The sequence below is a fragment of the Chlamydotis macqueenii genome, chromosome 1, assembly GCF_036417535.1.
Source record: "Chlamydotis macqueenii isolate bChlMac1 chromosome 1, bChlMac1.mat, whole genome shotgun sequence".
Taxonomy (NCBI): Eukaryota; Metazoa; Chordata; class Aves; order Otidiformes; family Otididae; genus Chlamydotis; species Chlamydotis macqueenii.
In genome coordinates this window covers 114,417,816-114,444,543 of record NC_141556.1, presented here as the reverse complement: position 1 = coordinate 114,444,543, position 26,728 = coordinate 114,417,816, and positions in this window count along the sequence as shown.

The following is a 26,728-nucleotide window of genomic DNA, read 5'->3' as shown; positions in this document are numbered from 1 at the left end:
CTCAGTGTGAATCTTATTCAAAGGTGTGTAAAAGTAAAGAGATAGCCACTGAAAGTAGAGTCTCTCTTGAGGCTCTTAATTTCACATCCTAATTCTACAAATAAATTTATCTGTCATACAGCTTATAGATTCTGCTGCTTCTTGGCTGTTCCCTGAAACAAAATAAAAGGAAAATTTATTTTGTGGAGCAATTTTTTCCTCAATTTGTTTAACTAATAGCCATTTTCAGTTGTGAATTATGCTGAAGCATAGGTTTGTTTTTTATATCCTTCAGTCCCAGCAGTGTGTTTTCCAGAGCATTGATACATGACAGAGACATACAAAATGTTTTCTAACCATGTAACTACTCAGTGAAAATGTTTATGTATGTTTGAGAGAGAAGAAATACTCTTTTGTGCTGATTAATTCAAATTCACTTTAGTATCCTGTAGCAAATCAGTAGTGACTTAAGAATGTGGAAGAGGAAATGCCTGTTGATATAGCAGCTCATAATTTTACTAAACTCTCCCCAATGCAATAATGTCATACATCAAAAGGTAAAGTTTAAAATGAGAAAATTGCATTTATTTCTGGTGTTTAATTGCAGATCCCTAAAATTCACGTCATCAGATTTCATTGCAGCAGAAACATCATTTTTACCTCTAATGTTGTAAAATCTTTACTTTTGGTCTTAGTGTGCCTGTTTGTCTGCTCAGTGTTCTGTAAAGAAAGTGGAACTGCATAATGCCTTCCCTGTCGACTCCCTGAAACTCAGTCTTCTCTGTTGCGTTGGGTAAAGCCCTTCTCCAGGTTCTACTGAAGTACAGGGAAGTATTTGTGTCCATAGCAGAGGACTTTGACTCAGACCGTAGTCTGAAATACCTTCAGAGCAGGTAGCTACTGAGCCATGCTTTACAGAAAGTTATTGTGGATAATATGTGATCTGGAAGACAATAAAAAAAACCCATGGGTTTTGCTTTTAGTGTTTGTTATGAATATTGCTGCAGCTCTTCCCTGTACCTATTCATCCAACAGTAGCCAGCTCTGCAGGGACTAGTAGTACAAGGTGGGAGGGGATTGTTCTTTTAATAATCTCAGCATTCATCTTAAGAGACTTTAAAGGTGAAGAAAGTCCTAATTTTCTCCTACAAAGTCTTTCTTCAAAGAAAGGTTGTCTCCCTCCACTTGGGGCAAGTTGGTTCATATTCTTAAACATGTGGATTTTATGGTTTACATAATCCACACATGTCTTCCTGTGAGCACAGGGTAGAACGATATCTTTTAATTTGTTTATTTGAAAACCAACCAATACTGAAACAGAGTTAGAGTCCTCAGCTTTGTTTCTCTCTTGTGTAATCTCTTCTTAATTAACTTTAGCAAGCAGTCAATGCTGACTTTATGCCAGGGGACCTTTTTCAGGTCATCCCAACCAGAATAAATATATTTTTTTTTAGACAGGGGAAAATAATCTTTAAAAAAGAAAAGCCAAAACCAAAAAGTCATTGGGAGTAATTTATTTGTGCCATTTGTATAGACCAAAACATCCCATGTATATTTACGACTGGGTAACTGTTTGAAGCTGGATAATTTAAAATATTTGCTCTAGCTTATTTTCTGGAACTGCAAGTCTCCTAATTTCTGTTTTGTTAATGTAAATTTTAGGCTCTCTGGGAAAGAAGCTGTCTTTTGCTATATCTGAGTGCATTGCTTCTTTGCATAAGTTTGTGTGTGCAGCTTCTTAATATTGGTGTAGATCAGCACATACACTCACTGGTGTATGTTATAAAACAATTATTTTATTCCAACACTCTAATAGCATTTAAGACCAATTTGAAGCAAGACGTCCTATAACATTTAGCAGTGAAAAAAGACTTTCCTGTGAGATCCTTAGAAATCAGTTAGTTCTTGCTTTTTGCCAATTGGCATTGGTTAGATAAGACCCCAAACTAACTCCTCGTATTATGAATGGCCTTCTCAGCATTGCTCTGGTTGTTGTCTCATGAACAAATCTAAAAACACTCATCAGAGGGCAATAGGTCTCTAAATGTGGTTATGTTGACTCCTAGGATAAAAATAAGAGCTCTTTACAAGTAAGGAGGGAAAGTATATGGAATCTCTTGTTTGCATCACATTTGTCAACATACCTCCTTGGGAAGTAATACATTGACAAAGACTGAGGGCAGGAAAGAGCAAGAAAGAGCTCTGTGCTGATTAGGTTCTACATGGAAAGGTTATGTTTGTCAGGCAATTGTCTGAGATTTCTAAGCATTTAAGAGAATGTCACGGTGAAGGATTTCTGAAGAAGAGTGGTGGATTTAAACAAAAAATCAGATTATATTAATGTATTTCTGTGATTTGGATGATATGACTAGTGACCTCTGTGGCTGTGAGTACCCACTGGAGTAGCTCTTCGATGAAAATCTTTCCACTGGCATCTTTGTGTCAACCAGTTATTGTTGAAGCTCTCCACTACAGAAGGGAGTAGTAGTTTTCTGGGTGGGATGGCCCTGCACTCTTTGCCAAATCTCTGACCTACTAGATACTGGTAGTGTGTTTCCATGGAAATACGCATATTCCTACTGTCTGGGTTCCAAATCTCGTGATGTAGGGGTAGTCATAATTCCTAACAGTGAATCCTTGGTCCTTAAAGACAACATCACTTCTGGAGTAACACATTTTTTGTCTCCTGTCATGTTTTGAAATTCCTGACTCTTGACGGAAACAGTGCTAACATTTTTCATGAAAAGTATATCCATTTTTTCAGCTACAGCTTTTAGAAGCGTATGCATCTCTTTTTCAATCAATATCTGAATTTTGTTAAAGTATGACCATTAAAAAGATGATACTGTAGGAGACACCTCTGTTGCTTCATATTTTTGTTTGTTTTGCTATTTTTATATTATAATAAGATGATCTCCAATCAATTTATTGGCAATAAATAGGAAAAACAATAAATGGTTTGTTTAGATGCTGTAGTGACTTTTATTAAAATGCTATAGAAGTGCCTTAGTCTTTTTGCTTAGATACTGCAACAAAGCATATGAGAAATATGTTTTTGTAGTCATATTGAAAATCCAAAATTCTTGTCACAGTCAAGTAGCACTGAGATGTTTAAAAATGTTAAAGAAGGAAAGACATACATATACTTCTGAAGAAATGAAATAGATGTACAAAAAAAATGATCACTTCTTAAATCCACAGTATGTTCCAAAAGTAGTATAATTAAAAAGGCTCAATCATAACATCACTTTATTTTTATTTGTTGCCAACTGTTGCAGCTGGAAAAGAGTGAATTACCTTGGATTTTTCTTTTCATGTATAATTTGCATATCATAACTAAACATAGGGAGGGAGATTGAGAGCAACAACAAAGGGAACAATAAGGATTTTGTCTGATGCCAGGTCAACACTCATCCTAGATAACGGCTGATGATTGAATTGCTTATAGTATATTACCTACCAGCACGGGCTGGTTTTCATCATGACGGTAAAGGAAAACATTTCACACAAAAGACATTGATCCCCTTGTCATGACTTGAAAGCTGCACAACTGCTTTTCATTTCAGGAGAATATGAGTGAAAAATCATCTTAGGAATATGGCAACCCTTTGGTATTGTATACATTACTTTCAGTAATATATATATATATATATAAAAAATAATGCGTAAAGCCAGGGCACGAAGACATTTTGTACTCCCTTTAATAGGAAACCTAAACCTGTGAATAAAACTTGTTTAGCATAACTACATAGAATTTCCTTGACTGGATTTATTTTGGCTTCCCCAGTGTCACAGATGTTCATTATTACTGAAAGAAAACACTGTAAATTCAGTAAAGAGTTTAAATGAGGAAAGAGAGAAATCGGAATAAAATTTAAGATTTTTTTTTTTTGTTGTATGTGACCTGATCACCAGCTCTAGAAAGTGTGTTAGCAACCTGCTGTGATCTGGTTTCCTCTGGGGAAAGCAGTGACGTAAATCCACTTACCTTACCTCTAACAGGAGCTGTTGGTATTACTGAGTGATTTGGCTGATGGTCAAATGAAAGGGAACACAACAAGGTGAAAAAAACTTTCAAAGGGTGTTTTCAGGTCTGAAGGAGATAAGATGGGGTTTGTGACTCTTTTATCACTTTCTCATGCCAGGGTACCTTAGATGTGTCTGGAGGAATTTGGCCCTTGCAGTTGCAGTCGCTGAATTCACACGGGAATTTTAGCTGACCTTGTCAACTCTGAGAGCAGTGTCTTAGTGCAGAGACCCTCCCTAGGTTTTAAAAGCTCTATTAATAGATCTGTGGCATCTAGCCAAACTTTAGTACTGGAGGTGTGAGCTTTTTCACTATTCTAAGGTTTTGCTTGCATATGTTAGGACTGTACAATGAAGCCTTGAATCTCACAAGATAACGGAGGCATAATCCCTAGTGCTGTGACAGCACTTGACTTTGCTCCTACTTCAGCAGTTTTTTCATGGATTCCACAGCATTTTTATCATCAGAGCTTTTTTTTCCCATGCTGTTCTAATGATGTTGGAATTTTAAAATCGAATTATAAATCAATTGTATGTATTCCTGTAGCTTTGTGTGTGTGTTTGCTTACAAATATATTCCATGCTAGTACTGATCTGCTTTCAGTCTTTCATGCATCATTGAGAAATCTTCTTGCAAATTGGCATTTGTGCTCTTAATGGAAATGTTACTCTTGAGAAACAAGAGGGACTGGATTTCTCATTCAGTCTAGTAGCTGTATTGCTGAGTGGTGTCTCTCTAATATAGCTATTAGTTTAGATGTTCAGAGAAGAAAAACTCAGTCCCAGATAGGTATAAAGGCATGCAACAGACATAGAAACCCACTAAAACTGTTGTGAAAACTCTCATTAGCTCTTCCAGTTCAATTCTCATGTAATTTATCCATAGCTCATGACCTCATGTCATCTTAGCTTACTAGCAAACAGAGCAAGGGAAAAATGCTTTAGATCTAAAATGGATCATAAACATTTTATGTCTTCAAGGGTTTTGAGAAAAGGAAAGAAAAATAAAATCATGATGGGAAGGAAAGATGACTGTTTCACAGAAAAAATATGGAAACATATTTCTATTAGTAATTGTGCTTATTTTGAAAACATGCTTTCTTTTTATTGGAAGGGAAAGAGAATGAAATCTGAAATAATATGAAAGGTTGTAAAAAAGGATTTGGCCATAAAATAACACATATGTAATAGAGAATGATTTCTAGAAGAAAAAGGGGAGGTTTGAAATTATGGCTAGGTAGAATTTCATGCTATTAAGGAAAATTATTCTAGAATTTCTGTTTTTGTTGTTCTTTTCATTCATTTGGCATAACAGTAAGCTTTAACTATTAATTATTATGTTCCACAGATCTCTTTGTTAAGATTTAATTTATTTTTTTTAGTATGTTTTAATCAGAATATAGTAATGAAGATTTTTGTTTTGGCATGATATTAGAAGAAAAAAAATTCTTTGTACTTGCAAAGTTCCTGTCCAGTAAACCTTAGAATTTCTTTGGACATGTCAGTGAAGAGAAAGACAAGCCAAAATATGTGAGGGCAGAGGTTATATAGCAATCAGTAGGACTCAGGAAGGAACAGAATAACTGCTTCTTGAGAGAAGAGGCTGGGCAGAAGCATATCATAAAGTCAAGACTATATAGCTTTAAGAGCAGTTCTAAAAGCACAAACTCACACTACTCTGGTACATAGCTGAAAACTTAATGTTATGGTCTTAATTTACCCATCTGAGGACATTGGCCTTCTTTCGTACCCCTTAAGGCCTCTTTCTTACACAGCTATTTATCAGGCAACACTCCAGCAGAATGAAAGTGTGCTTTACCCTAGACTCAACCTAACTTAGTGCTTAGGGAAATATTATTTTGTTAGCATGTGGAGATGGAAAAATACAGATAGAACTGAAGTTCCTTGTTTGGTTTATGATATTGCAATAGTTTAGAAAGTAGTAAAATTTACATTTATATATGGAGTACTATGTTTTTTTTCTTTTTTTTTTTTTATAATCATTTACATCACAGAAGATTTTTGCTTCTGTTGACCACAGTGGCTTCATCAGAATGTTTCTAATGTAAATAGTAATAATAGTAATATCATTTCCTTTATGTAAACTTACTGAAAATGTAAGAGGAAGAGAGGAAGACTTTCAGAAATATCTTTCAAATGCGGTTTCTAGACAACTTGTACAGATTTTTCGGCTTTATTGCTTTGTAAAAAAGAAAGATAAGTAGGTGGAGTAAATTTTAGCTACTAAATCAAAGCAAATGTACCAGCAGGTGGTCAACTTTTGAAAGTATGAGAGTTGGAAGAAGAACAAAGATTCCATTTTCTTTTTAAAAGGTTACCTTGGATTAGACATCTATAAGAGAAATGTAAAAAGCCAAAGGGTTTTTCTTTAATGAAATTAAGAATTCACATGTTAATGTCACATTACTCATAGAGTCAATCAGTGAGTAACCTTTTCCAGCAGTAATGATTGCACTAGTCTTTTTGTAAAGATACAAAAAAAAAATCCCCAAAAAATTATTTCTGTAAGATATTATATATCAATACTGTATATCAACATAATGAAGACAAAGAAATTCGATAATATAGGCGTTGCATACACAAATAATTATAAGGTGTTTAGTCAAACCATATGCCATCATAATTCAAGTATATACGTGGTCTTCATCTTGAACCACCCACAAAGTACTGGGGTCTGATATGACTCTATCAAATGAGTTATTGCTTTTGTATCATTTTTTTTTCCAGAGTAAAAGGCTATATAATAAATCCTTCTCTTTTTTTTTTTTTTAAGTAAAAAAGTATTTCTTAAACTAGTAAGTGCTACAGATGTTTTGCCCTGTAAAAGCAATTTATGTGTTTTGACAAATGACCCTTTCCACTGGCAACCTCCACAGACAAACAGCTCGAGAGCAGAGCCACTCCAATCTTCTCAAACATCAGATTAAACCAGCAGAGAATATTCTGGAAACATTTAGTGCAAAATGTATGCTTTTTGACTAAATTAAAAAGTAGTGAAACAATATTTGTTTTCTTCCATGTAATCCTCCCTGTCCCAAACTGGAGCTTTGAAACAGATTCACACTCGGTAAACTTACTGATAGTATTTATCTGCAGGAAAACTGTGTCTCTAGCCATCTTAAACTTGACATAACTTTTTTATGTCAGTATTGGCAAATACATTTCCTCAACTGATGCATAGAAAAGTGATGGACATAGTGAATTATTTTCTTCATTGTTGCATAATAGCCTATTTTTTTTCAGTATTTTGAAAATATTATCTCATGATTGAATAATTTATGTGAAGAGAGTGTAGGATGTTTAGGTGGGCAAGTCACAGATTCTGAGCAGTGAGTGTTTCTCTACTTTTAAAAAGTTGTTTTTCTAACCGTTAAGTCAACCCATAGTTTAGTTGTGCTCTTGGATTCTTCAGTCACAGCAAGCTTGCATGGCTCTTCATTCAAATGATGTCACAATCTTTTCTGCTAGCAGGCCATCCCAACCTGGAGGACAATGACCCAATACTGAATTACATGTATTTTTATTGTCTGCCATCTTCCATGTCAGATTCTTGACCCTGAAGCTATTAGTCCTGACCTTCACTTAATATGTACACAATCCAAAAAGTGCTAAGTCACAATGAAGATATTGATCCTTTCTTCCAAGGCACTCATGGATGTCTGAAATATTTTCATAGAGTTGGAATGCCAGTTCAACAAAATTTTGTTAAAATCTACGGTTTGAAACTTCATACCGAAACAGATTTTCACTTTTTCTGCTATCATTATAGAAGTTGTTAACTTTTGCTTTGATTTCAGAACATCAGTCTTCAATTTTGCTTTTCCCATTAAGTACAAATACAGAATGCTTACATTAAAAATGTGTACTTTATCAGTGCATTGTCAGGTGCACATACAGTGCAATAAATGATACAAGACAGGTATTAATGCATTATTGTGAGGTTAATAAAGTCATATAGAGTAGCTGTCTACTGAATTTCCATGAAGCATTGGTAAAACTGGAGTCAATTACTGTTCTGGTGGAGAACTGAAGCTGGTAGCCCCTATGGCTGGGATAGTTAACTAATTAGCTAACAGCTGGGGTTAATTTACCCAAATTAGCCAAAGGGCTATTCCATCCCATCTGACATCATGCTCAGTATATAAGTGAGGAGGGTGCTGAAGGGAGGCCCCCTGCTATTTGGAAGAGACTGGGTGTGGAGATCTGTTGTGAGCTATTGTACTGTATTTGTGTTCCATCACTGTCTTGTTTTCTTCTGTCATTACTGTTAAATTTACTTTTTGTTCAATCTCAACCCGCGTGTTTGGTTTTTTTTCCTGGTTTTCTTTTGTTTGTCAAATCTCCTCCTATTCTCTCGGAGAGTGGGGGGAGTGAGAGAGAGACTGCGTAGTCTGGTCCCCGTTGGGGCTGAACTACGACAATTACAGACAAGTGTAAAGATTCCAGGCACCATCTGAGCTGTAAAAGATAGAAATTCTTCAAAGATGACAGAAAGTCTTTAAACCTTGACATCCAAACACACTCGCACTGAGGCTAAGAGCACTACACTGTTGTGTGCCTTGAAACTGGTGTGTGTGTATGTGTGTGTGTGATTTATCACACCTGTTAAGATGATGTGATTCCTTCTCTTTTGCTCTCAGGTACATCCAAGGAGATTCATCTCACCTCCCTCTCTATTTTCACAGGGTGGTGCAGGGTGGTCTAGTAGAAGGTATTACTTCTAATGACAAGCTTTGTCCTTAAGCCTGCGCAGCCACAGCTGGTCTGCTGCTACGAACAGATGCTTCCACTGTAGTCAATGGCCAGACTGAGAGAGAAATACATGCAAATGGCAGTTCATCCCATCAGAAGATAAATAGCTGCTGTGGGAGATGAGTCACCCTCTGAAGATGCTGCTCCCTTTCTTCTCTGTAAAGGAACCTGGATGACTGCCTAACATCTGGAGCACTAACACTAGGTGTGACGGACCCCTCCCGATGGAGACCTGCAGAGAGAGCCAGCAAAAGTCAGTTCAGCGAGCCGACTGAGCATCCAGAACAAGCACATCGTGTACCACAGCTCTCTGAGCAATCTTTGAGATAACAATAGCCACTGACCTGCAACACATGCGAGGCTTACCAGGCCTCCCTGGATTTTCTTATCAGTTGAGTACAAAGTGCTTTGCTGACAAAAAGACTATTGAGCTGGCTCACTTATAACATGTCTTTCCTTTCTCTCTACTGAGGTGCATTAACTAAAAATACTTTTAAAAATCTTAAGATATTTTGAGAACTGCTTTCCTAGTTGGCTTCTCTTAAAAATAAAAAGGATTTAGAAAAGTTGCAACAAGTGATTGTGTGACTTCTGGCCACAATTACATGGATATAGTTAATTTGAATTTAGGAATTCAGAATATACAGTTATTGCATCTCATGTTTTGGGTTGATTCTGGATCTTTTTATGGTTTGTTTTTGGTTTGTTTTTTTTTTGTTTTTTTTTTTTCAAAGTAGGGTTTTTTATCTCATTCAAATTACACACAATTATTACTCATTATTTACCTCACTCAAAAATCCCACAATACTACTGTTACAAAAAAAGAGGTACTTTCACTTTAAATGTCTATATTTGTCTACTGAATGCTGCAGTTATTGTTAGTGATGTATGTTTGGTGTTATGCTATGCCACATATTTCTTCTTGCTTTGTCTGTTAATACAGGGAAGCTGTATGTGTTCAAAAACACACAGACCATCAAATATATTATGTTCATCATTGAGATTAAATCCTAGAGGTGAAAAGTTTCATTTTTCCATATGTCAAACTATGGTCACCGGCAGTAATGGATTTATTCCTCTGCAGAAAGAAATCAGTTAGGACAGAAAAGTAAATGGAAGACACACCTGCAAAACAAGATGTCATACTATGTATTCATTTTTCCTACTGTTTAAATGTATTTGAGATTGCACATCAGTAGAATGCCCTTCTTTTTTTTTTTTTTTTGTTTTCAATCCATTTATAAAGATGGATGTATTTTTATGGCAGTGATAGGGATTAAATCTTTAATAGACTTGTGGGTTTCTAGAATTCTGCAGGTATATTCTGGAAATGCAACCTGGCATTGATGAAAAGATCTGGCAGCTTAAAGTGGCATAAGATATAGTTTAAAAGTCTGTGTGACTGGAATGGGCTGAAGTAGTTAATACGGTATTGCACAGCATGTTATTCCTGTTCATTCTTATTTAGCTTTCTTCAACTGTTGAAAGTTCAGAGAAGCACAGTAAATTAACCTATTGATTAGAACAATGAATTGTCATTTTCTGCTATTTGTTCAGTTCTTATTTAGTATTAATATCATCCAAATTCTTACGGTCTCATTAGTGTTCTTTGCACTGAAGTTGCAGCAAGTGATGTCTCCAGATCTCTGGTAAGAAAAAAAACACTGTAGATGACTGTGACATAATTTATTAATTGCTTACATGGGATACAGAAATCTGTATACCACAGTAAAAAAAATGAAGTATGGCAGTGGAACAAGCTGGTTTATGTTACTGCTGCCAGTGCTGAAGCGGACGGGCTGTAGGGATTGACAGGTCCTCAGTCAGGCTTCTCGTAACTATGTGCACCTCTTCACAGTCCGCATTAGTATCACCTGCAGGTTGCAACCACATGCCAGAGGGTCCAAACAAAGAATATTCCTTCCTTTTCTCCATTTCTACTCTCTCCTTTTAAGTCTTGGAGTGTTTCTCTATCCCCTTTTACTATCCCGTCCTACCTCTTTCTCCCCTCCATTTCTTCTTCCTTAGGGTTTCTCCTTCCCTTGTGCCAGACCCCATTATCTCCTCCTGCCAGATATTCTCCATGCCCTATATATCACACATTCATTAGGTATGTTCTGTTTTTCCTTGCTGCCGTTGCCACCTCTCAGAAAGCCATTGCTATTACTGCTAGTGAGGACAAGTCGGTCGTGTTACTATTTGTCTAGGCAGGAGGTCATTCATGTCACCTGTGTTTCTTGAGCAATAGACTAGACAAAAATGGCATGAATGATAAAGTAATATGAGAGTGGATATGGGGATGGATTATCTGTCACTAATGGGTATATAAGTAACTGAAAATCTTAGGTAGCCTTCAGGAACGGAGGGATTGCTATTGTTAGTATCCTGATAGTATGGCAAAGTATCATTCTCCAGAATCCTTCCTTCAGTAGAGATCAATTGTCACCTGTCACAGAGGAGCACAGAAGAAATATTGCAGCACTGTTGGGTTGCAGTATTCTTGCCCAACTGCAGTCTTTCTGCCCTGGGAGCTCGAGTTGGATCTAGGGCTTCAGCTTCTGAAAGGTCATAGAATGGTTTGGGTTGGAAGGGGCCTTTAAAGGCCCTCTACAACCCCTCTGCAAGGAGCAGGGACATCTTTTAACCAGATCAGGTTGCTCAGAGCCCCATCCAGCCTGGCCTTGAACGTTTCCAGGGATGGAGCATCCACCACCTCTCTGGGCAATCTGTGCCAGTGTTCCACCAATCTCTTTGTAAATTTTTTTTTTCCTTATATCAAGTCTGAATCTGCCTCCTTCTATTTTAAAACAATTGCCTCTTATCCATGACAACTTGCCTGGCTAAAGAGTTTCTTCCCATTTTTCCTATAAGCCCCCTTGAGGTACTGGAAGGCCACAATAAGTTCTCCCCAGAGCCTTCTCTTCTTGAGGCTGAACAGCCCCAACTCTCTCAGCTTGTCCTCATAGGAGAGGTGCTCCAGGTCCTTTGAGTCAATCTATTTACCCCATTCACTTCATCAGTGGTAGCAGTGACAGGCTTTTCAGGGCATCAGCACTTGTAAAGTGGCCTTAAATCCTCCTGTTTTGCCCAGCTCAGTACCAGCCTGTTGAACACATTTTCTATGTCCTATCACAAGTTACGAGAATTTCTACCTTTTGCCATGTTTCATACTTTATCAATGCCATGGTTTACATCCAATAATTTCTTAGTTTTTGTATTATCCTGTTGCACTTAGTTTGACAGATTGTCTATAGAAAAAAAATCATTTTAGCAGCTTATTATTTGTCACTGTTTTGTATTTCTGAATGTTCTTTCTGCTGTTGTACTCTGAGGAGTATATGAGCAAAAGAGACTCTACTAGGAAGTAGAAAGGAAGCCCATAGGAGAGAATTATGGCACTGAGAAAGGAATATGAGCTGTCTGAAGTTCCACAATGTATTTTTTTTTCTCATTTATTAAATACTACTGTAGTCAGGGCATATTTAAAACATACTACATGAAAGCAGTCAGAAAAAAAAATTATACTATTGTAAAAATATGCACTGTTTTGTGTTGTTTGTACTTTTTTTTCGGTACTATTGTAACAGGTTTAAGCTGTATGTGGAGATATCTTCCACATCTAGGTAGACAGGTAGCGTGTCTGATATGTGGTTCTTATTGTGCTCTCTGCACACTAGCCACTGGTATTTAAAAAAATCATTTCCTGAAGGAGTTGCACTCCATGCCAGGGTTGTTAGCATTTTTAGAGGTATAATTTATTAAAACAGGGGGCAGTCTGTGACTTCTGTGTGGCTTGTGAGCAGCTGAAGTGTGGATCTTGTAGCAGGTCTGTGTGACTGGTACACCCATGCAAAGCTGTACTGGTGCGTGAGGTACTAGTGTTAGGTAATCTGGATTTCTGGCTGTGGAAGGCAATGAATCAGCAGGCATGGCTGAAACTGACAGTGACAAATGGTCCTAGGTCTCTGCTGAGTAGCCAGCATATCCAAGTCTCATTGCTTAGTCCAGTGATGAAACTAGTAAGGTTTCCTCCAGAGGACCACATTCACAGCAATTTATCCTCTGTTCTTTAAAGCCTATGGAATGAGTCTTCTGGCTCACAGACACAGGCAGAGATAAGCCTCTGGCCCGGGGGAAAGAAAAGTAATTGCTCTTGCTTAAAGAAATATCCATTTATTGTAGATCCTCCCACCGCTTGGAGGACCATTCTGCAGTCTTGGCTTGTAGGTGTTTCATTCTTTGAATATTGTGTTATGATAAAACTCAGAACTATCAGAGTCAGTAAATGTTTCACCAGTACTTCTGAGAAGTAGGAGTTACTGAAAATCGTGTGACAAGGCACAGGTCAGTGCCTTGAAATCAGTGCTCAGCAGTGTTAGGCAACACACTGCTGCTAGTCCAAGGAGGTGGTGTTCATTATTTGGGATGCAATTTTCTATATTCTATATCTATACAGATAATATTCTATCTGTAATTTACTGCAAAAAAAAAAATTAGAGAGTGGGAACTACTTTCAACATTAAATTTGCCTCTGTTATGGTTGAGTTAATAGCATTGGTTTCTCTGCCTTTTTAGAAGCAGTTGCTATTTGAAGTAAATCTCTTTGGCTTATCAGAGGGAGATATTTGAGAAAATATTGTGATAACTGTGAGACCTGGAAATTTAATTGCTTTCATTTTGTACCTTTCTACAGATTTTTTTTTTCCCAGTGCTGGATATACTTGGCTGTGACAGGGACTGCAGAATGAATGACAGCTTTGTTTCCATAAGGCTGGAAGGAGTCAGATGTTCAGAGTTCATTAAAATCTTTTCCTATCTTAGGAGCACCACTGATAAGACATATTCAAGTAGGATTTTCTTCTTAGACTCTCTTTCTGTTTTGCCAGCCCTGTATTGCTGAATATGTCCTGTTATATTGCTACCAGCTGTCTTTGGGATGAGAGGTCTCATGTCAGAATAGTTTAGATCAGGCTGTGGAGGATAAACTTTAAGCAGCTGTCTGAGAGGACTTGTTCTTGTTCCTGCCTGTCATGGCTCAGCTGCAGAGAAGTTACACTGTCTTTTTGCTGCTGTTACAAAGACTCCTTGTTCTCCCCTGTTTTGCATTTAGATGAACCGCCAAAGCTTAGACAGCAGGAATTATAGTAGAGATGGGCTATCACCAAGTCATCTTGAAAGGCCTGAATAGCTGAGTCTGGGTCTCTGATGTCTCACTCCCCCTAAATCCATGGAGATGGCTGAAAACATTGATCCTACAGTGCCAGTGGTCTCTTCTGTGTCTCAGACCAGCAGAATCCCTCCGCTTTCCACAGGACTTTCAAGCATGGATATTGCATCCCGTCTGCCCATGATTTCAACACACTAGAGCATAGCAAGACTTACTGAGGAGAGGAAACTAAGGTATAAAAAAAGGTGACTAATTTTTGACTGAGTGCAGTTAAATTCACAACTGGCAGTTGCCATCATCTCTCTTTGGTCATATGAAGGCCACAGATAGTCTGAGCCATACTTAACTGTCCTTGAGGCAAGTTATAACGTTGCCCCCATGCTAGATGTTTGCATGGAGGTGACTGATGTAGTGCTCATTCAGTGAGCGCGGTAATGGTGTCACCAGAAACAGGGGTGGTCTCTGTCCTTGCAGACATCCCGTTCCTGCGAGGAGCAAGGGGTCAGGTGTGGGCGGGAGAGTGCAGCTCCCAGGTTTTTATGAACTGCAGAAAGCAGTGCTACTGCTGGCAGCCAAAAGGCAGTGGAGATTCGGAAACGGGGCTGCAGTAGTTTGTTCCGCTCATTATGCCCAGTTCTTTCCAGTCAGTTGTTATCCATTGGCTTAGGAAGCACAAAAATCATAGAATCATAGAATCATAGAATGGTTAGGGTTGGAAGGGACCTTCAAAGGTCATCTAGTCCAACCGCCCTGCAAGGAGCAGGGACATCCCCGACTAGATCAGGTTGCTCAGAGCCTCATCCAGCCTGGCCTTGAACGTTTCCAGAGATGGGGCCTCCACCACCTTTCTGGGCAACCTGTTCCAGTGTTCTATAACTCGCATCGTAAAAAATTTTTTCCTAATTTCTAATCTAAATCTACCCCCCTCTATTTTAAAACCATTACCTCTCGTCCTATCGCAACAGGCCCTAGTAAACAGCCTTTCCCCATCTTTCTTGTAGGCCCCCTTGAGGTACTGGAAGACCGCTATCAGGTCTCCCCGGAGCCTCCTCTTCTCCAGGCTGAACAGCCCCAACTCTCTCAGCCTGTCCTCATAAGAGAGGTGCTCCAGCCCTTTTATCATCTTCGTGGCCCTCCTCTGGACCTTCTCCAACTGGTCCATGTCCTTCTTGTGCTGGGGGCTCCAGAACTGGACACAGTACTCCAGGTGGGGTCTCACCAGGGCAGAGTAGAGGGGGAGAATCACCTCCCTCCACCTGCTGGCCACACTTCTTTTGATGCAGCCCAGGATGCGGTTGGCCTTCTGGGCCGCAAGGGCGCATTGCCTGCTCATGTTAAGCTTCTCATCCACCAGCACTCCCAAGTCCTTCTCCTCAGGGCTGCTCTCAATCCATTCCCCGCCCAGCCTGTATTTGTGCCTGGGATTGCCATGACCCAGGTGCAGGACCTTGCACTTGGCCTGGTTGAACTTCATGAGGTTGGCACGGGCCCACCTCTCCAGCCTGTCAAGCTCCCTCTGGATGGCATCCCTCCCTTCCAGCATGTCAACGGCACCACACAACTTGGTGTCATCGGCGAACTTGCTGAGGGTGCACTCTATCCCACTGTCCATGTCGCTGACAAAGATGTTGAACAGGGCCGGGCCCAGCATGGACCCCTGAGGGACGCCACTCTTGACCGGTCTCCACATGGACATTGAGCCGTTGACCACCACTCTCTGAGTGCGGCCATCCAGCCAACTCCTTATCCACCGAGTGGTCCGTCCATCAAACCCATGTCTCTAGTTTAGAGAGAAGGATGTCGTGCGGGACAGTGTCAAAAGCTTTGCACAAGTCCAGGTAGATGATGTCAGTTGCTCGTCCCTTGTCCACCAATGCCCTCACCCCGTCATAGAAGGCCACTAAGTTGGTCAGGCACGATCTGCCCTTGGTGAAGCCATGTTGGCTGTCACCAACCACCTCCTTGCTCTCCATGTGCCTTAGCATGGTTTCCAGGAGAATCTGCTCCATGACCTTGCCAGGCACAGAGGTGAGGCTGACCGGCCTGTAGTTACCTGGGTCTTCCTTATTCCCCTTTTTAAAAATTGGGGTTATGTTCCCTCTCTTCCAGTCATCGGGGACCTCACCAGACCGCCATGACTTCTCAAATACGATAGCCAGTGGCTTGGCAACTTCATCCGCCAGTTCCCTCAGGACCCGTGGATGGATCTCATCAGGACCCATGGACTTGTGCACCTTCAGGTTCCTTAGATGATCCCGAACCTGCTCTTTGAGTACAATGGGCAGTTCTTCATTCTCGCAGTCCCTGCTTGCACCTTCTACAGCTTGGGTGGTGGGACAGGAACTCTTGTCGGTGAAGACTGAGGCAAAAAAGTCATTGAGAACCTCAGCCTTCTCCATGTCCTGGGTAACCAGGACACCAGTTCCCTTCTGGAGGGGGCCTACATTTACCCTGGACTTTCTTTTGTCCCCTACGTACCTATAAAAGCTCTTCTTGTTGCATTTTATATCCCTGGCCAGATTCAGTTCTGCCAGGGCTTTGGCCTTCCTTACCTTATCCCTGGCCGCTCGAGCAGCCTCTTTGTAGTCCTCCCAGGCTACCTGTCCCCACTTCCACCCTCTATAGGCTTTCCTCTTCACTTTCAGTTGGTCCAGGAGCTCCTTGCTTATCCACGCCGGCCTCCTGGCCTTTTTGCCCGACTTGTTTTTCACCGGGATGCACCTCTGCTGAGCTTGGAGGAGGTGCTCCTTGAATATGGACCAACTTTCCGGGGCCCCTCTTCCCTCCAGGGCCGCTTCCCATGGCACTTGGCCCATCAGATCCCTGAAGAGGCCGAAGTCCGCCTTCCTGAAGTCTAGGGCAGAGAGCTTGCCGTGCAGTTTCCTCGCTGTCCTGTGGATCTTGAACTCCACCATGTCATGGTCGCTGCAGCCAAGGCTGTCCTTCAGTTTCACATCCCCCACCAGCCCCTCCCTGTTGGTGAGCACAAGGTCGAGCATGGCACCCCTCCTTGTCGGCTCCTCTATCGCCTGCAGGAGGAAGTTGTCATCCACGCATTCCAGGAACCTCCTGGACTGCCTGTGCCCTGCCGTGTTGTCTCTCCAACAGATGTCAGGGTGGTTGAAGTCCCCTGTGGGACTGTGACCGTGAGGCTGCTCCTATCTGCCTATAGAGCACTTCGTCTGCTCTATCCTCCTGGCCAGGCGGCCTGTAACAGACCCCTACCGTGACGTCCCCTGTCCGTCCCCATCCTCTAAGCTTGACCCAATTCACCTGGAGGTATCCCAGCTTTTTTAGTGCACGTTTAGAAGATGCATCTTCCTGTTGCTCTTGTGACTCTCATTCCGTTGGCCATCTTTCTCATTAGAGAAGAGATTATTTGCTAGCCACTTTGCCAGCTCCAGGGTTTATAGCAGCTGAAGAGAGTGTTTTAGGCAGGGAGGAGTAATTGCACCACAAACTCCCAGAATTCTCCAAGAAGTAAATGTATTAAAGGTTATGATGTATCAGTGCAATAAACTGTAGATGCAATGAAAATGTTGTACAGATGTTAGTGTGAAGAAGCAAAATGCATAACATCAAAATGAAAAAAAAAAACCCTAAATAGCTTCTGGAACTTCACAGATCTTAAATATGCTGCTGCAGACACCTGTATGGTCCAGTGGCACCTCGTACATCACATTAATTGCATTGCTTGCCAGGTAAACCAAACCTTTCAGAGCGCTCTCATCCGATCCTTGAGACTTTAATGTCAGAGTTAAGAACTGGAGAGTAGGAGAATAGGGGAGAAGGGAAGCTTAAACCACTCTGTATTAGCTTATTTGATTTATAGTACCTTGAATTCCTTTTTCTCATAACTCCTTTAACTTTAATGGAAGAAAGAAAACTCTGGTTCTCTGAGGTTACCATCTATGGCCTTTACTTCAGAAAGCACCTATGTATGTTCTTTCCCTTTTTAATAAATGACACTCAAGCAGATGTTTAAGCAGGTTTTTTTTTTTTTTTATACTGATGAGCTTATGAACTAACGGTTAATATCATAGGCTAATATTAAGGATTTTTTTGAAGGGCTGTTGCAGTCTGAGGCCCAGCAAGTGGGAGATACGAAGGGAACTAGGATGCACAGAAATGCCTGCTCCTGTTGGAAATAACTGTCTTTGCCAAGGAGGGGAGAGTGTGTGGGAAGCAGCTGGTACTTGTAGAGAGCTTTACCTTTCAGTGTGTTCTGCTTACAATTCAGAGCTGCCATAAATTACCTGTGCTGTCTTGTTTTATTAAACATGGAGAATCTGCGATCCTCCTTGTTCAGTTTTCTGTGCTGTCTGTAGCTAACTCTTTAGTCATCCTCCCATATATTTTGAGAATAAAAATCCCTGCAGCTGGAACATGTAGTATTGACCATGTTTTTTTGTCCAACAAAGGCTAGAGGAACACAGAGTTCAAATGAATACATAACGTTTTGCTAAACTTCTGGCAACTTTACATGGACAGACTGAACAAACGACAAATTGTGCTTGTCAGCATAACAGACTGTGTGTTTCTTGTAATGTACAGTACTTCTGAAAGTGGCTAACATCATACCCACAGAGCGTGTGTGTGTGTGTATGTAGCGTTCCTGGGAAAACTGGGTTAAAACTGTAGTAGTGTGAAGCAAGACATGGACTGCTGTTAATGTTTAAGCTGTATCTGCTAGTGTGCAGAACCAGACTTCCTGATCTCTGGCTAGTTGTGGTCAGGTAGAGAAGGGAGCATGGCCATGCAGAGATCAGTCCAGTGGGATGGTGGTGCCAGGGTGCTGGGCACAGCCTGGGGCCTCTTCGGCTTTTTCTGCTGCACGCAGCTGGTGGCATGGGTCTGCCTCTGCAGCTGATGTCTTGTCTGTCTGTGAGTTGCCAGGGCGCAGAGCTTCAAAATACAAATCCAGAAGGCTTCAAGACGTCTCACCTGTTGTCAAGGGGTGTGCTGGGCTCTTTGCGGCCTCCCTTCTCTCTGGAGGACAAGTTGGTTTAACTGTTGACATATACCTTAAGATATAGCAATACATTTAACAAGGAGATTTCAAGTACTTTTAATGCAATTTCATAAAATTTATTTTTCAGTTTTGTCAAGTCTCCTTTTTATGAGTCTTAAAAAGAGAAATAAGACTGGGTTTGGGATTTTTTCTCTCTCTTTGTTGATTGTTATTCTGCTTTCTCTGGTGTTCGTTTTAGTTGACAGCAAGGGCAACAGTGTTCCAGTTTAGGAATACACTTTGTCAGTGAAATGATGATGATTAGCTATAGAAATGTAGTCAACATCTTATAAACAAGCATTTCATCATCATAATTTTTTTTTCTGTAATTTCCCATTGACGAAGCTGGGGGTTAAACAAAGTATTAAAAGGGGAAGTGAGATGCTCATGCCAATGTAACACTAAAAGACCATTCAGTGATCCTAAACTAATTTAATTTAAAATATTATCATGATCTGATTATTTCTTGCAACACTCAACAGTTAAATTTTATACTTAAACACTGTATCTTCTTTCACTAGCACATAATCTACCAGTCATATGTTTTATGATGATGTGAGCATGTATCTTACCAGCAAATGTTCTGGCCAACAATAGCATCATTTTTTCATAAGTAGAAGGAAAAATATTTTAAAAATAGCTTTAGATAAACCCAACCAGCAGTAAAAGTTTGATTGTTAATGCAGAAGAAATATGCAATAAAGAAAAATGGCTTTTCTGAATATGTCCTTTGTGAATACCAAGTTATAAACTACCACTAACTTATCTACAGTTTTGAATGCTGATTATAAAAATAAAATAGGAAAAAAAAAGGATTATAGAACCGAATTATGTAATTTTTTTTCAGATGAGATTGATGGTTTTTTTTGTATTTATGGGAGGAGAAAGGAAAGTATGTTGAAGTGTTACATACTGCTTACACTAAGAGACTGAAGCTAAATTGAAACAGTTGTCCTATGGTTGGAACAACACAAAATATTCTTCTCTCATCATTTTTTTAAGATTGGCCTGAAGTGATTTATTTCCAGTCTTTACCTTGAGGTAACCATGAAAAATATACAGTGTGCTTAACCCTTGACTACATACCTGTGTTCACAGCTGTGTAGCTTCACTCTTTGGGAGTAGATAGATGACTGAAGCCGTTATCATCTGTTGAATTGTCTCACTTCAAGAATACAGAAAGTCCATCATTGCCATCATAATGGAGAAAAAAATACTGTTCTACTTTAACATTTATGGAAACAGCTTGTTTCAAATAGATGTCCTAGGGTTTGATAGCTGAGGAAGCACAGTCTAATTCTGTAATTAAAAAACTCCCTACAACTCTAATAAAGACTATCCTTATTTCTAGTAACTTATAACACTATTGAAATGTCGGCAGCTTATACAGTTGGGAATGCAGTATTTTAGTTTGTCAGAATTTTGTCTCAAATGAGAGCAATTTCAGAGAATTGAATCACCTTTAAAATTTGTTAATCATTCATTTAAATATTAGAAAAACTAATTGCAGTACTCAGGCTGATATATCAAGAACAAATATAAGAAGCCAAATCAGTAGTTGGGAAGGATTTGCAAAAAAAAATTCACATCACCATTGCATAAAAAAAGAGAAAAATTTTTGCTTTTCTCTCTCACACATCTGTCATAAAATAGACCAAACATGACAGGTAAAGGAAACAGAAAATGAATGTATGAACTGACATATACTTACAAGGTATAACCTGGAGGGCTTGGGTTTCATGGGGTGCTGTTAACTGTGACAGAAATGTTTTCTTGTTCTTGGCTCAGCACTACATTAATGCAGTCTCATAGGTTTGGTTACTTTGGACTATAAGCAGAGTAAATTCATGTGCACTAGAAGTGTGGAAACTGCGAGATGGCATTTCTTTACTATGCAAGTGTAGGGAGAAGTTGCTTTTCAACTTAACTGCCCTTTTTTGGTCCAGGATGACCACAGGTGTACATCTTGGTCTCCTTGTGAGCCTATTTCCACTTACAAAAGAGGGGTAATCTACTGCTTTTTCCTATCCTTTGTCACTACAGCTGGATTGAACCTTCTTTGTATAATAGCCAGCAATACTGTAAAGCCTGATTTGGGGCCTCCAGATTTTCTAAAAATAGAGGTAATAACTAAAGTTGCTATAGGAGCTTTGATGTTGCCTATGACTTCTTTTTTTTTGCGGTTAATATTGTGTTAGTGATGTACTCCATTAGTTATTTTTGTCAGGGCTCTGAAGCAATACTTTTTTTTTGCTGCAACATAGTACTGAGATGTGGAGAGTTTCGGGTTTCAATCCCATGAAGACTCCTTGGATGCTACAACACACATGTTGATCCTTATTCTCTAATTTGCTGCCAAAATATAATAATCTGTTGTTTGTCACTGTGCCGGTGGCATTCTAGAGTGAGAAGGAGAATTTGATAGCCCAAGATGTATTTAGCTAAAGAACACGTTCACTGCAAGGAGTTCACCTACTGACCAAAGAAGCTGTAAATGCGTCTTATACCCTGATTTGCCATGAATAATGCCTTAGTCAACAAAACCTAAAACCCTGAATGCGATGTTTTCCTTTTACTGGGGGCTCGTGATGGTGGTCTACAAATTACTGGAAAGAAGGTCATACGTTCCTAAAGTGAACAAGGTAAATGTGACACTTATGTGTGAAGCGTGGTAGGAATTTCACAACAGGGCTGTAAGAATGCTTAAATGGCAGATTGCTCTGTAAACATTACCCTCTGTAAAAACACATACCAAATTCAGGACATCTTTGCTATTTTGGAATCATAGTTGTTTACAGCTAGAGAATACCTCTTGGTTTCTTTCAGCACAAAGCAAAATTAAATTTTAAAAGAAATGTGATTCAGTAGGTTTTCTGTGAACTCTAAATTTCATGTGCTTTTTCATTTCCTCCTAATTTCTTTCCAGTCACTGTCACCAGATGTTCATGTAAAGCATTATGTTTTCAACTCTGGGTGGTTAAAACTGGGAATTAAGTCTCAGCTACAGAGCCGAGCAGTCTAAGTACTTTGTATAATCTGTAAGTCAAATATAAAAATGTAACTATTTCTATGTTGACAGTCAGAAAATGTCTTTTGGTTTACTTCCAAAGTGGATCATGCAAAGGATCTATATTGGTTTCAGTGCCTTTCTGTCTTTAAGCCTTTAAAAGATGCGATACAATACAAGCGATAAGCTCTGATCATGTGTGCTAAGCTTCCATGCCCTTCTAGCAACATCCAGGCTTCTTCAAGAGCTCAAATCAGACTAAGAAAAACTGAAGCATTTTGGCATAGAGTGTGTTATGAATATGAACACTCCCAAAGAAGTGTTTTTTCAAACTTTTTTTTGTGCTATATGATGCAGCTGCATGGGAGGTTACTCATGCGCCTTGCTGCATGAATATCCTACAAGTGTGTGTTATTGTTACATGTGAAAAAAATGGTACCACTCGATAAGCAATTTATCATCGTAATTAAATACACTTATTTATCTGTACACAGCATCTGAGAAAACACACTTAAAATACTTAGAACTGATGAAGAAAGAGATCTGGAACCCCTCATGGCTGCATTATATTATACATTGTTTCCATCTTATTTTTCTGATGTATGAGTCCTCGACAGATTTTGTTGTTGAAAGTGATTCTCCTTGGCTGGAAAAAAAGAAAAAAAAGATCCTGCACCCTATAATCAATTATTTTGATTGGAATTATTGCCTACACAGTACTCCGGAAATCAGTAATGTTAGGCAGCGGACAGGCGGTCACAAGCTGATGAGGTGCAGCAGTGAATGTGTTCGTACTTGTCGGGTAGGGCATGGAAACGGACATGCGGAATAAGATGTTACATTTTATTTGCAGGTGAAGGAAGCAAGAACTGTGCACCTGGTTCCTTAGCATGCTTTGGTCTTTTTAAACCACAGTATTGGTCATGCATCGAGAGGGAATGTCCTAGAAGGGCTTGATCTTCATATCACTGTAGATCCTGCTGCCTGGGTGTGTGCTTACATCAGATACAAAATGCCTTTCAAAGGAATACTTAAGCCCTGCATTTGTTTAAAATTTGGCCTTGTGTTCAGAAATGTTTACACTGAAATAAAACATAGAAGATGACATGATTCCTGTCCCAAAGAATTCCCTAAAATCAAAAGCAAAACTCTGTAAAATAAAACCAGTGGTTGTTTCTGGCTCAAACTTTTAACCAGAGCTGGTCTAATAGTTATAAAACATGGTCCAATATATAGTGTAATGTAATATGTGTTAGACTGCTCTTTATCAGTAGTGTCAACTAGGAGTAAAAAAGCTTTTTCTGATTAAAATATTTTACAAATATATTTGCGTGTATATACACACAGTATATTTTTTGTATATGTTTGTGTTTGTGTATATGTTCATATGTATTTAAAGAGAGAGAGAGATTAAATTAGGTACATATGCACACACACATACACACACACACACGCACTGTGCATTTTAGGAACCCATGTGTTAATAAGATAGTAAATTATCAATGCAGCTGTTAATCCTTTAGTGTCTTCTCACTTCACCCTTGAAATTAGTAGGCCATATACTCACTGGGGTTCCCTGAGACACTACTAATAATACAGCTGCATTGTCACCACACAGCTGGAAGTTCCCTAAATCTTTTGAGTTCTTCAACTGAAATTATATGTAAGACTTTTCATCTGCGCTTTGAATTTCTGGGTAGTAAGGGAGTGGAGCTGTTTTGCACTTGCCTGGATTACCTAAGGTGCTTTTGGAAACAAGTCAGCTTGGAAAAAAATATCTTGTTAGGTTAAAGATAGAAGTGTATAAAACACGAACACTCGCTGCATTTTGTGTTTAAAACTGTCTAAGTGAATCCTGGAAAATACAGAATTCCTTTCCCCATACCCCCAAATCTCCGTTATGAATCTGGCTCTACTACTGATGGTGGCATTGTGATAGTAAGGAGTTGCAATTAAAGTATATCATTCTGTTGTATTTACACTGAATTATGAAACTTGAACTTGTTCTACTCTGATGCACTTTGGGTTTGGGATATTGGTTGTGCATAATTTTGAAATGCAAAGTGGCAGAATAGGAGAGTGACATCCTAGTTCTCCTTACTCAGCTCCCATGGCTGTGCTCATAACCTTACACTAGAACATGTCTTTCTCCTAGAAACCTACAGAGTGAGTCACTTCTCTCGACCAGCATATGCTGTTCTGTTCTTATCAGACCCACCACTTAAGAATTAAAACTACCTTAGACCAAATTAAGGAAATACTCAATTGTTTTTGTGAAAAAAATTTGAAGCCACGTCTTACCTGAAATCAAACTTATCTTTGCTTTTCTTCTTATCTGAATGCAAACAGAAGAAATGAGAAGATAATCAGGAGAGCTGAAAGAACAAATAGGAAAATGTGTGTTCCTGAGGTTTCTAGCCTAAGGTCAAGACATCTGGAATCACTGGATAAGATACTTATAAACATCTGAGCTCCTGGGAATATCCTGGAACAACAGTTCCAGTTGTGAGGGATTTAGAAGTTTCACAGTTTATTTCTATTCTAAAACGCAAAGAAAAGGAAATCTTGCAACATTTCAGTGTTAGTGAGGGAGAGGGAGGCCATAGTCAGTGGAGAGAGAGAGAAGCTTCCTTGAAAGGAGATGTTATACAGGGGTCTATCTTAGAATGCTCTGAAAAATCTCACTCCGTACACTGACTATAAAAAGAGCTTAGAGATAAAATATTTTCTGAATCCTTTAGCCATTTAAAAACTATCTGTTCCTCACAACAGAATGTTTTTATAATACATATAGCATATTGTTTATATACAGGCTGCAGCGAGTTTAAAGGCTTTGCCTTGGTGCATGGATGTAGGTAGGAAGTGAACATAACTGTGGGCATGCTAAGCACCAAACTTAGAAGAAGAGATTAACTTCTCCGTTGAAACTCTTGGAAGCCATCATGTTTACAGACTTTTCTGTTTTGATTAAATGTCTGTCTTGCTGGGAAAACAAAAAGTTCCAGATCCTTACTCCTAGAATATAACTTCTGATCTTTTACATTGCTGACCTACCTTCACGTAATTTTTCTTTTTGTTTTATGTAAAAAGGGAGGGGGGATTTTGCAATGAAACAATTGTAACCAGAAAAAGAAAAGTTGAGTATATTTTAAGCATTTCAAGTAAACATTTCTGAGTCATTCCAAACAGCTATCACATAAATAATTTAAAAAGCTGTTAAAATGGATTCAATTATTCTTTATTTTCAGTATACTCATCAGTTCAAAAGCTTTCTGCATGGCAAACCACTCAATCAGCTGGGTGCTGGAGTCAAAATGGCTATTGTAACATATTTTTTTTTAAGTAGTTTCAGTTCTAGATGAAAATGTCTCTCACAAAGGTGGGGCAACTGCTTTATAAATAAGTCAAGCAAACTCAGCCTAATGTATGCTGTTTATAGTAAATTATACAGTTAATGGTTAAAAATGTAACCGGACTTCTTGTTTTGTATTGTTTTGATTTTGTGGGGGACTTTTTGAAATAATGCCAGTAAGCACTGTCCTATATGAGAAACTGAGGGATGTTCTCTAGCACACAGAATATACAGAGCCTGAGAAAAAAAGGCAGCGCAATTTTAAAGCCTGCATAACCTAAATTATGAATTAACTTCAAAAAATATTAAGCACACAAAACCTGAGACTTAGTAAAGTTACTTACTTGGAAGCATACATGCAAATTTCAGAATAACCTGGAGTTTCTCAGTGTTAAAATCTTGGCCTAGGAACATTAATGAAGAGTACTGTAGAAAAAAAAAGATGAACTATAGGAAATGTTTTTTTAATGAACACAAAATCCAGCTTTCTTTCTTGTATACACTCTTATGTAATTTCATTGCTACTTCTTTGTGCATGCTTTCCAGAGAGCAATATCCTGTAAACTGTAAGAGAAATTCAAGAAGTTAATTAAAACAAACCATTAGGTAAAATTTATCTCTTACAAATACCACATGCACAAATGCTGTTGAACTCATATGAAGAGACATAGAACATATGTGCATGTTATTTCCAATTTTTCATGCCAATTTACCGCTACTTGCAAATTCCCATGAGTAAATTATGAGCTGAAGAATGAATTCATTTAAGAGCTTGTGCACTGATAAGCAAGTTAACATGAAGTGGGAAACAAATATAAAACAGCAAGAAGCCTTTATGTAACTGATGGGAAAAGAACTTGTTTATATTTCTTGTCAGTGCATCCCTAACATGTCCTTACATGCTTGCCTCTGTGTTGTTTACAGGAAAAAAAAACTGCCCATGTGAATACAAAACCTTAACTGATTTTTTTTTTCCACAAGAACAATAACTTGAATATTTTATCGAAAAGCCAAAGATGGACTGTCAAACACTGTTTAAGCTACAAAAATAGATAACTGACAAAATAATAAAAATTTTTAAAAGCAAATAATATTTTTTAATTATTTCTCTCTTGAAAAAGAAGAATATACATAACAAAGAATGTGTCAATATCCTATCCAGCTGTGGACAAAATCAAACAAATGGACTGAAAAGTTATTTACCCAGAAACGTGCTTTGCCAGCAGTTATTGGTGCTGACCAGATTGCATATTAGAAAAAAAAACCTTAAAATTAAATTCTACCCCCAATACATGCCATAATCAACTATAAACTGCACACACATTCACTCCAATAAGTACATTTATTTTATTTTAGTTAGTTATCTAGTGGACATCAATGGAGTTACCCTATATTTTTATGAGCAAGGAACAA